Source organism: Sus scrofa, chromosome 10 (genome assembly GCF_000003025.6).
Source record: "Sus scrofa isolate TJ Tabasco breed Duroc chromosome 10, Sscrofa11.1, whole genome shotgun sequence".
In the NCBI taxonomy this organism is placed as follows: Eukaryota; Metazoa; Chordata; class Mammalia; order Artiodactyla; family Suidae; genus Sus; species Sus scrofa.
In genome coordinates, this window is record NC_010452.4 from 39460347 (window position 1) to 39470816 (window position 10470).

General features: G+C 43.4%; 1 protein-coding gene across 11 annotated transcripts in view; it reads right to left on the reverse strand.

The window, feature by feature from the left end:
* The window catches only part of ARMC4 (armadillo repeat containing 4), a 186674-nt gene extending 183924 nt beyond the window's left edge, over positions 1 to 2750 (reverse strand). For 4 of the 11 annotated variants that reach the window (XM_021064726.1, XM_021064716.1, XM_021064712.1 and 1 more), the window contains exon 1: positions 2492 to 2750. The gene's annotated coding sequence lies outside the window, so the exon portion shown is untranslated. Of the gene's footprint in view, positions 1 to 1965; positions 2169 to 2491 lie in introns of those variants that run through there. The other 7 variants (XM_021064723.1, XM_021064718.1, XM_021064719.1 and 4 more) reach the window with 6 other exon arrangements.

Consider the following 10470-nt stretch of genomic DNA (forward strand, 5'->3'; position numbering starts at 1 on the left):
AATCATGCTACTGATGGAAATGCTAGTCACAAAACTGAAGTTTCAGTGACATGTCTGTGTCTGGAGCTACTGCATATACAGTAATTCCATGTAAGGCTAGAGTAATTGCCTACTTCATTACATATTTTAGTGTAGGATACCTGGGCATTTACATGCTAATATTTTATTACAATTATCTTCCTTTTATTTTATAGTTAAAGCACTACTGAGATTCAAAACTGTGCACATACGTAGGATTATTATCTATCATTTTGATTTCAGAATAGTATAGAGAGCATTACAAAATATTTGTTATAAAAAACAAGCACTAGATCAGATAAGGTTGAAAACAACATACAGATATATACCTACAGATGTCTATTTGTAAAAGTGCTAGTGAAATAAAATATATACCAAAAACGTATAAATTATCCTATGCATTTGTTTTTTTAATTTTTTAATGTTAAAATGATTTTTTATCTGTTTCTTTATAATTGGTTTACAATGTTCTGTCAATTTTCTACTGTACAGCAAAGTGACCCAGTCACACATACCTATATGCATTATTTTTCTCATATATTATCATCCATCCTGCTCCATCACAAGTGACTAGATATAGTTCCCAGGGCTGTACAGCAGGATCTCATTGCCTAGCCATTCCAAATATCCTCTGCATTTGTTTTAGAATACCAGTGTTTTGTTTCTATTGCTAGATTCTGAACACATAAACACGTCCTGATGTTTATCTGTGACACTCTTGAGTTTCCCAATATTATGAGAATAAGTGCAAATAGTTTGATCTTATATAGGAAGGTTCGGATGGACAGTTGTTAGTTTTTCATCTTAAGTGTAAACTTGTTTTGGTTTCTAAAGCTGTCCAGGGTGCATCATTTCCTTCTTGCACGTTTTTAAAGAAAAAAGTGCAATTACATAAAACTGTGGCAGTCAACATTTAATAACTTCCTATAAAAGTTAAAAAAGGACCTAAAAAAAGCAAAAAGTTCTTTTCGTTATGATAAATTTTATACAAATGCGTAGAGAACATTTTTGACTGTATTCAAATTGTTTTCCTGAATCTAAAAAACCAGGAGCTGCAGCAATGAACAGCCTTAATTTAAGAAAGCCTAAGAAAATCTTAGAGGGCTTATGACCATCCAGAAGGCAAATACATTAGAATATTATTAGAAAAAAAAATAAGTGGAACAAAAATCCCAAAGAAGACCACATATAAGATACCTTAATTTAAAAAAAAAAAAAAAAAAAAGGTTTTGCAGGCCCAAGTAAATTTTTAAAAGAAAAAAAGGCAGTCTTGTATTTTTTTTCTTTTCTTCTTAAGAGATTTCTAGTGGCCTCTTAATTTACCAAGAGAATCAAAGCTACAGCATTTATTTCGCTAATTCTGGTGATGTTCCAAAATGCTCAGCATAACTCAGATGAAAATTTTCTCAGGTAAAAATTTACAAATTAACAGTTTTTATCAAGACAAACTGAAGGGAAGTTTCTACCCAGCGCCACTCAAGGAGTTCTTCCAGGTGAGAACCATGGTTACAAAGAACACATGTGAACACACAGTAGCCAACTTTGAATTAAATTAAGACTTTAAAGTTCAACATCAAGGAAAAAAAGCTGTTGTGCATGTGTTGGTTTCCACAAATTGAGAATCACTTTACACTCCTTTTCTCTACTCATCCAATAGATATATAATAGAATTTTACTTTTTTAAGGGTCCCCGGCCAGCCTCCGATATCATTAATAAAATGAAACCGATTCGAAAATAATTTCTGCCACACTTGAGCAGAAGCAAAACCACATTCTTTATGAAGCCACGAGACTATCAGCCTCCACTCTAAGATCTCGTAACGTGGCTGATAAAGTGAATTAAGAGCCAGTGCAGGCACTCTGCACTGAGAACGAGGAATGAGAGAGAATGAGGAAGCTGAGCAGTGAGTCCCACAGGAAAATCAAAATTTCAGAACTGACACGAACCGAGCCTTGAATCCATGGAGACGCAAAGCCTGTGAGAAGACGCGCGACGAATACCGGGCCTTTTACAGGTGTAAAGCGTTAGGGTTGGAGGCTAGGTTCCCAGAGGATGAGGGACAGGGGACAGGTGGGAAGGGGCAGGCAGCAAAGAGCTTACAGAGACGGAAGCGAAGCTACAAAGACAGAGGAGGAAGGAAGAGGGAAAGAGAAGCCGGGGGGGGGAGAAGGAGAGAGAACGGAGAAGGAAGATGGGGTCGTGGGCCCGGCAGCAGGGACGTAGTGGGGAGTCAGGGGCTGGATGCGGGTGGGAGAGACCCGGGCAGCGGGCGGATCTTGGGCCCACGAGGAGAAAAGGAAGACCGGGAGAGGTACAGAAGCGTGCGGGAGACGGGCTCCCCCATTTCTCCACCCACGCGGAAGGCTGCAAAGACGCCAAGGCAGGCGGAGCTCGGAAAGCAGGGCCCGGGTCCCGGGTCCCGAGGGATCGCCGACCCCAGACCACCGCCCAGCACCCACCAGGCTCACTCACCTGCAGCGCAGGGCTCTGCGCCCGCCCCGCGCTCCGCCCCCTGCGTCCGCCGGTTGCTAGGACGCCAGGTAAACACCGGCGCCCGGTCCTGCGCACAAGGTCTCGCTCGCGGGGGGAGCGCCCCAAGCCCGCCTCAGCCGCAGCTGTAACCGCAGCCGCGGGCGCCCCCGCCCTCGGGTGCCCAGTACCCCGCGTGCCCCTGCCCTGGACGCTGCTTGGTCCTCCTCGTCGTCCAGGCGCCCCCGGACTCGCTCCACCAGGTGGGAAGTGTTTACCTTCATTAACGCGCTCTTAGAGGTTTTAGCAGCAACTTCACGGTATAACAGAAAGCAAATAGAAAATAGCCCTTAAAATGCTGTGTTTTTCCTCCACCGGCTTCCAGACGGGTGCTCTGCAGCGTTCCACGAGGGGTTCTCTGTACCTTAAATCTTTACTGAGTTCCCAGAAACAGCATAGGGCCTCTCACAGGATGTTAGAGGTGCACATACTTTCTCTCCAAAAAGCAAATAAGCTGGAAGTCTCCGAAATACTCACTGGAAAGGCAGAAACTGCTCTTGGATCGTCTAGTTCAGAGGACTGGGTTGGAATGAGGACATTTCTGCGTGTTTTTAAATGCTTTTTACCTTTGTGTGTTAGGATGACCTTGACCCCACCGGTAGACCCTCAACCAACAAGAGACCAACCTTAAAAAACCAGTGGGGACTGAGTGAGTGGGAAAAAAGGAAAATATTTGATGGGGGGCAGGGTGAGAATGAGCAGTGTACTATCTTGGGATTGGAATGTTTAGGGACCAGAGCTGGACAGCCGAGATGATGGAGTGTTTAGGAACTAGGACTGGAATTTTTTTTTTTTTTTTTTTTGGTCTTTTGTCTTTTTTGGGCCGCATCGGTGACGTGTGGAGGATCCCAGGTTAGGGGTCTGATTGGAGTCATAGCTGCAGGCCTATGCCACAGCCATAGCAATGCCAGATTCGAGCTGTCTCTGTGACTCACATCACAGCTCAGGGCAATGCTGGATCCTTAACCTACTGAGCAAGGCCAGGGATCGAACACGCAACCTCATGATTCCTAGTCAGATTCATTTCCCCTGCACCACTATGGGAACTTCTGGATTATTATTACTTCCCCCTTGGGGAAGCCAAAGAGACAGGTGTGTGATTATGTTCAGTGTTAGGGTATTATTCTGTTCCTGCTCAAAACCAGAGCTGTTCCACAAATACAAAGAAATAAGATAGATGTAGCCTTTGTTTCTCTTTTCTTCTTTGCTTTTTGAGAGTATGAAAGTTGTTAGCAGTGGAATCATTTTGCTTGAAGGAGATTCTACCTCCAGAGAAGTTTGGAGTTGCGAGAACCAGAAAGGAGTATTATGTGACCATGGGTGTAAATCTGAAGGGGGGCCATTCAAAATAGTGGAGAGATTACACTCACAGTCACAGCATCATATCGTTAGAGCTGATGCAGGTTGTGAACTGGTGAAGGTCCACAGGTTGTGAGGGTCACTTTTCAGAGGCACTTTGCAGTCGTCCTGGCAGCAGGGAAACTTCTTAGGGTACTTTTTTTCACTTGTGCACTCTTTTCTTTTTAGGGCCTCACCTGGGGCATATGGAAGTTCCCAGGCTAGGGGTCGAATCAGAGCCACAGCAACCTGCTTATGCTATAGCCACAGGAACATGGGATCTGAGCTGCATCTGAGACCTATGCTCTAGCTTGTGGCAGTGCCAGATCTTTGACCTACTGAGTGAGGCCAGGGATCAAACCCATGTCTTCATGGATACTAGGTCAGGTCCTTAACCCACTGAGCCACAATGGGAACTCCTCATTAACTCATTTTAGTTTGGATTATCTGAGTAAGGTCCTGTTTCCTACAAGTTGCATTCTCAGGTACTGGGACTTTAGCATGTGAATGGACAAAGGGACACAATTCAACACATAGCATTCTCAAACAGGGGAGTCAGCGACTTTCTGGGCCCCATTCATCTGTGTTAGAGGCACTGGTGTGAGGCAGCCAATGGGAACAATTACAGGCCATAACCAGGAGAAGGCGGCAGGCAAGGTTGGTTTGAGTGCCCAGAGCCTCAATCAGGAAAAGACTGAGGCTGTGGAACTTCATTTGTCTTGCATGAAAGTACAGTAGAATTTTCCAGGAGATCTCCAGGAGAATTCTGATGATAGAGGAAATTTGTATGAGGTCTGATAAAGTTGTAAAGGCCAGATTTCCCAGGTCCTACCTTGCCTTACAGATAAAGATCAACAATCAAGTAAGTCCAGCCTCAATGACCTCCTTGTGCCCAGAACAATTTCTCAATAGTATACTGTGGACCAAAATGGCAATCCAGAAATGAAATGGCTCCTTCTTTTTAGACTCTAACTCCCTAGGTATTCATTTATTTATACATGGTTTGGATACCATTATGTACCAGGCACTCTGTTGGCAGAATTGGTTTATCCAGTTCAAGTACTGGCAGAAAAGGGAATCCACTAAACTCTATTCAAAGTCCCTGGCATAGAAGGAAGGACAGTGGCTTGGAGCACAGGGAGTAAAGAGAGAGGAGAAGAGGAAGGAGAGGTGGGCAGGGTCACGGAGGGAAGGGCCCTGAAGCCATGACAGCGTCAGCTTTTATTCCAAGAGCAAATGAAAGTTATTGGGGGATTTTAAGGAGGGAGTGATGGGAGCTGATTGGTGCTGCTAAGAATCCATCCTGGCTTTGCTCTGGAAGGAGACTACTAAGGTTCAAGAGGAGAAGCAGAGAGACTATTAATAGTCTCTCACGTGGGTCAGGCTCCTAAGGAAACAGAGTCCTAGATGGAGAAATGCACATGAGACATGCGTTGCAGAGTCCTTCCAGGGGGGTGAGCAGGTCTGGACAGAGAGAAAGGCTGAATTTCAGGGCAGTCATAGCTACCCCAGGGAGAGCACTGGATCTGGGATGGACCTGCAGAGTTTCCCGTACTGAGGAGTGAGAACTGGCTGGGCTTTTCTATCTCTACACCAGCTGTCTTACCAGCCAGTCACTGGGTGCAGGCTGTACCCAGGAACAGGACATGACTTTCAGCCCGTAAGTTGAGAGCTCTCAGCTACAGACACTCCTCAGCAGCTGAGGACAGGAGTGCCTCAGTCCTGGGAGTGTGGACAGGGACAGGGGTTCTGGATGGCCCACAGCAGAGCTCAGCCCATTAGCATCTGTGGTACACCTGGGGCAGCTCTCCCGGCCTTCTGGTGACCCCCTTATCCTAGGGAAGCATGGAAAAATGCGAAACAAAACTGCAGTTCCTGCTTCGCAGCTGGTCCCATGACCACAGCTGGTCCTCATTATCTCCCTCGTCTTCTGCCCATTACAGACTCCCCTTCCCCTTCCCTTCAGCCTTCCCTGATCTCAACTGGCTTCTTGATGGTAATCCTGGCCCTCACTGGTGAGGGATCTGAGCCCCTTGCATCAGCCTTTCTCCAGTGGTGGCTACTCTGTTCATGTTTTTACCATCAAAATTGGGCAAGGAGGTACCAAGGACCACCCACATCTCAAAAACATCCTTCCTTTACCAGAAGCCCCCCTGCCCTTCCTGATGACCAGGGTCAATTTCTCCCACCAGGGTCATGACTCCTCTACTTGCCTGTTGACCTCTTGCATGAGGAGCCCAAAGTCATGCAATCCGTGGCCTTAATGAGAAGTTTGATGTCCCCCGGTGCCCACTAGGTGCCAAGATATCTAAATGGGCAAAGCCCAGATTTGTAAAGACAGGGAGCATAAATCCCCAAGGTGAGAGGTAAGCATGGCCACTTCTTGGTTCCAGAATCCATGTCACTGACCTTTAAGGGTCACGGCCCCATATGATAGCTGATTTGTGGTATATACTGAATTCTGGAGGATGACACCACATTCTCGCCATGTATTATCTCCAAGGTGGCACTACAGCTGTGCCTTCAGAAGGCCACTCCACTGCTCTTAGGACCATAGCCAAAAATGGTAGCAAGCCACTTTGCAAATTCTAAGTTCCCTTCACTGAAAGCATCATGACTGCATGACCATGTGTAAGGAGAGATGTAGAAGAAGGTGACAGGGATGTGGACAATGTGTGGACCCAACAACATAGGCACCCTCTGGCCAACACTGATCTACCTGTTGCCTCTGCTAAATGTCCAGTTAGCCAACATCAGGGACTGACCCTTATGCCTGACCTATGGCACCATTACTGGGGAGACTCACCAGACTCTGGGGCCCAGTCAGTTACATGGGATAACTTCCATCTTAGAGGGCAGAAAGATTCCTCTTGACAGGGACTGATATGTGGTCCAGGTAAGGGATTGCCTTCCCTACCCACAGTACTCTGCCAGCACCGCTATTAAAATGCCTGATGCATCAACACTGAGCCCATGCAAATGGCCTCAGAACAAAGACACTCTATCCAGAGCAACAGAGATGCAACAATAGGCCTATAAGAGCCACTGATCTTACCAGGAACTGCATCACCCAGAGGTGTCCATCCTGTTAGGACAGCAGAATGACTGCTGAAATCCCAGCTAAGGTGACAGTGTGACACAACACCTTGAAGTGTTGAGTCCCCATCCCCCAAGAGGTGGTGTTGGCACTGAATGAACAGTGACAGGTGGTGCATTTTTCCCCAAGAGCTTGGAGTCATGGGGGTGCAAACCCAGGATTGAACCTTCCACCATACCCCTTCAGTGACTTGCTCCTTGTGTAATTTGGGCTTCCAATTCCCATGACCTTGGGCTCTGCTAGGTTAGAAGCTCTAGTTCCCTCAGGGGAATTGCTTCCATTGGGGAATGCAGTAAGGGTTCCATTGAACCTGAAGCTTTTACTACCACCTGGCTCCTTTGGGGTACTCATGCCAAGGGGTCAGCAGAGCAACAAGAGAAAGAGGAAGAAGAGGCTAGCTGCTAATTGACCATGACTGCTGCGAAAGCTAGGATGCTATCATCAGGAAGGAGGGTATTCACCACCCAGGGTACCCAGAGATTCATGTGGGCAGTTCTTGGTACTTCCATGACTTGTGATAATTATGAACTGGAAATCACAGCAGTGACCAGAATGAGGCACCTAAGGACTCAGACCCACCAGAAATAGAGGTCTGGGTCATCCTGCTAGGCCAACTTCCCAACCAGCCAAAGTACCAACCATGAGACATTTAGAATACGTGGTTAGCTTCTTTCTTCATGACCCCGCATCCAAATTTTTATTTCATTGATAACCTCCACTAAGTTAATCTCTTTTTTTCCAGTTTTATTAACATATAATTGACATGTAGCACTATATAAGTGTTAGGTGTACAGCATAATGATCTGACTTACATACATCATGCAATGATTGTCACAATAACTTTAGTGAACAGCCATCATCTCATATAGATACAGCATTTAAAAAATAGAAAAAAAATTCTTACCTTGTGATGAGTGTTTACTCTCTTAACCTCTTTCATATATAACACACAGTAGTGTTAATTATATTTCTCATGTTGTACATTATACCCCTTGTAATTAGTGTCTTATAACTGGAAGTTTACCTTTTGAAAACTTGCATTCAATTCCCCCTTTTCCTCAACCTCTATCTCTTGTGACCACAAATCTGATCTCTTTTTCTATGATTTGTGTGTTTTGGATGTACAATTGACCTTCAAGACTGTGTTGGTTCCTTGGAACACATCACAGAGATTTGATGTTTCTGTGCATTTCAAAATGATCACCAGAGTAAGTCTAGTTATGATATGTCACTATACAAAGATATTACATAGCTGTTGATTATATTCCCTGATGTACACTGCATACCCATGACTGGCCAACATCATTGATCTGTGTGTCTGCCCAATACCATATTGTTTTGATTACTGTAGCTTTCTTTGTAGCATAATTTGAATCATAATTTTTTGAAGCATAAATCATTTTCAAAAGGCAGAAAAATGTGGCCAAATAGTAATTTTTAATTTAACGTGTATATATGTTATGTACTTTCATGTGTGTATATACATGTGTGTTTGTGTATATATATATATTTTTTTCTCTGCTACTGATTTTTGTACTTTTTAAAACTAGATGTTGTCACAAAAAAAAAATTCAAACATCTGAACTTGAAGTTCCTAATTTTGGCAAAGATGAGATAAATAGATGTAATTTTCTGGCATGTCAACTTTAAATTTTGGTACCTTTCCCTGCATTTGGGATTGTCTCTTTTTCCTCCAGCAGGGCAGTCTAAGCATCAGGAGGCAGCCTTAATTTGGCTTTTGTAGTTTGCACAAGCATGTGTCCTAACCTTAACATCTCTTAAATAGAGGGTTTTTTAATTTTTTAAATTGAGATGTATTGATTTACAGTGTTGTGTTAGTTTCATGTACTGCAAAGTGGTTCAGGTATACACACACACACACACACACACACATACATATATTTTTTTAGATTTTTATTCCTTATAGGTTGTTATAAAATATTAAGTATAGTTCTCTGCAGTATGGATTTTTCCAATCCACGAACGTGGCGTATCTTTCTATCTGTTTGTACCATCTTCCTTTTCTTTCATCAGTGTCTTAAGTTCTCTGAAGTTCAAGTCTTTCACCTCCTTAGGTAGGTTTATTCCTAGGTATTGTATTCTTTTTGATGCAATAGTAAATACTATCATATTCTTAATATTCTTAATTTTTCTTTCTGTTAGTTTGTCATTAGTGTATAGAAATGCAACAGACTTCTTTATATTAAGTCTATATCCTGCAACTTTACCAAATTTGATGAGTTCTAGTAGTTTTTGGTGACATTTTTAGGATTTTTAATGTATAATATCATGTCATCTGCAAATGGTGACAGTTTTACCTCTTCCTTTCCAATTTGGATTCCTTTTATTTCTTTTTCTTCTCTGATTGCTGTGTCTGGGACTTCCAATACTATGGTGAATAAAAGTGACAAGAGAGGGCATCCTTGTTTTATTCTTGATTTTAGAGGAAATGCTTTCACCATTGAGTATGGCCTTTATTATGTTGAGGTATGGTCCCTCTCTACCCACTTTCTTGAGAGTTTTAATCATAAATGAATGTTGAATTTTGTCAAAAGCTTTTCTTGCATCTATTGAGGTGATCATATGCTTTTATTATTCATTTTGTTAATGTGGTTTATCACACTGATTGATTTGCAGATGTTAAACCATCCTTGCATCCCTGGGGTAAATTGCATTTGGTCATGGTGTATGATTCTTTTAATGTATTGTTGAGTTTGGTTTGCTGATATTTTATTGAGATTTTTACACCTATATTCATCAATGATGTTAGCCTATCATTTTCTTTTTTTTGTGATATCATTGTCTGGTTTTGGTATCACGATGAGCATGATCAGCTTATTTGTACTTTGTCTTCACTATTTCCTTCCTGTTGTCTCACTCTAGTCCTTCAGGTGAGAGAGAACAGTGAAGGGAGAAGAAGGCAAAGACAAGGAATTTTCTTAATTGTCTACCCTCTCATAAGCTAGCTCTCATAAGCTTAGCATTCTTTGCATTGAGCATAATCTAGCTATTTCTCTTGTGAGTGTTTTTCTTGGAATTTCAAAAAACCTTGCAGTGTTGCTGTCCTACCCACCATAGTTTTCTCCATCCCAAAACAAGCTTCTTCCTTCTGACTATGTACTGGGGAATCTAGCAGTTCATACATTTACTCTCTGCTGAGATCTTACAGCTGCCATTCCACCTCCTCAAACCCCCACCACTGTATTTTTCACCCACAGCCAAAATCTGGCCCATGACAAGCACTCACAAGCACTCACACATTATTTACCCAACAGACTTTGCAGTGCAGGTCAGTCCCATCACAGGAGATGCTTCCTCCACTTTGCTGTCAGAGTCTGTTGTCTGTCTCTCATCCCCCAGGCTCATCCACTGTCCCCTCCCCAACTCACAACTACACAGGGCAGAGGACACCTATTGAGCTCTCTAAGTATCTCCTAGAAGTCCCTCTTCTTTGTTCCTTCTGAGTTGAGGTTGGGAGGCAGGTGAG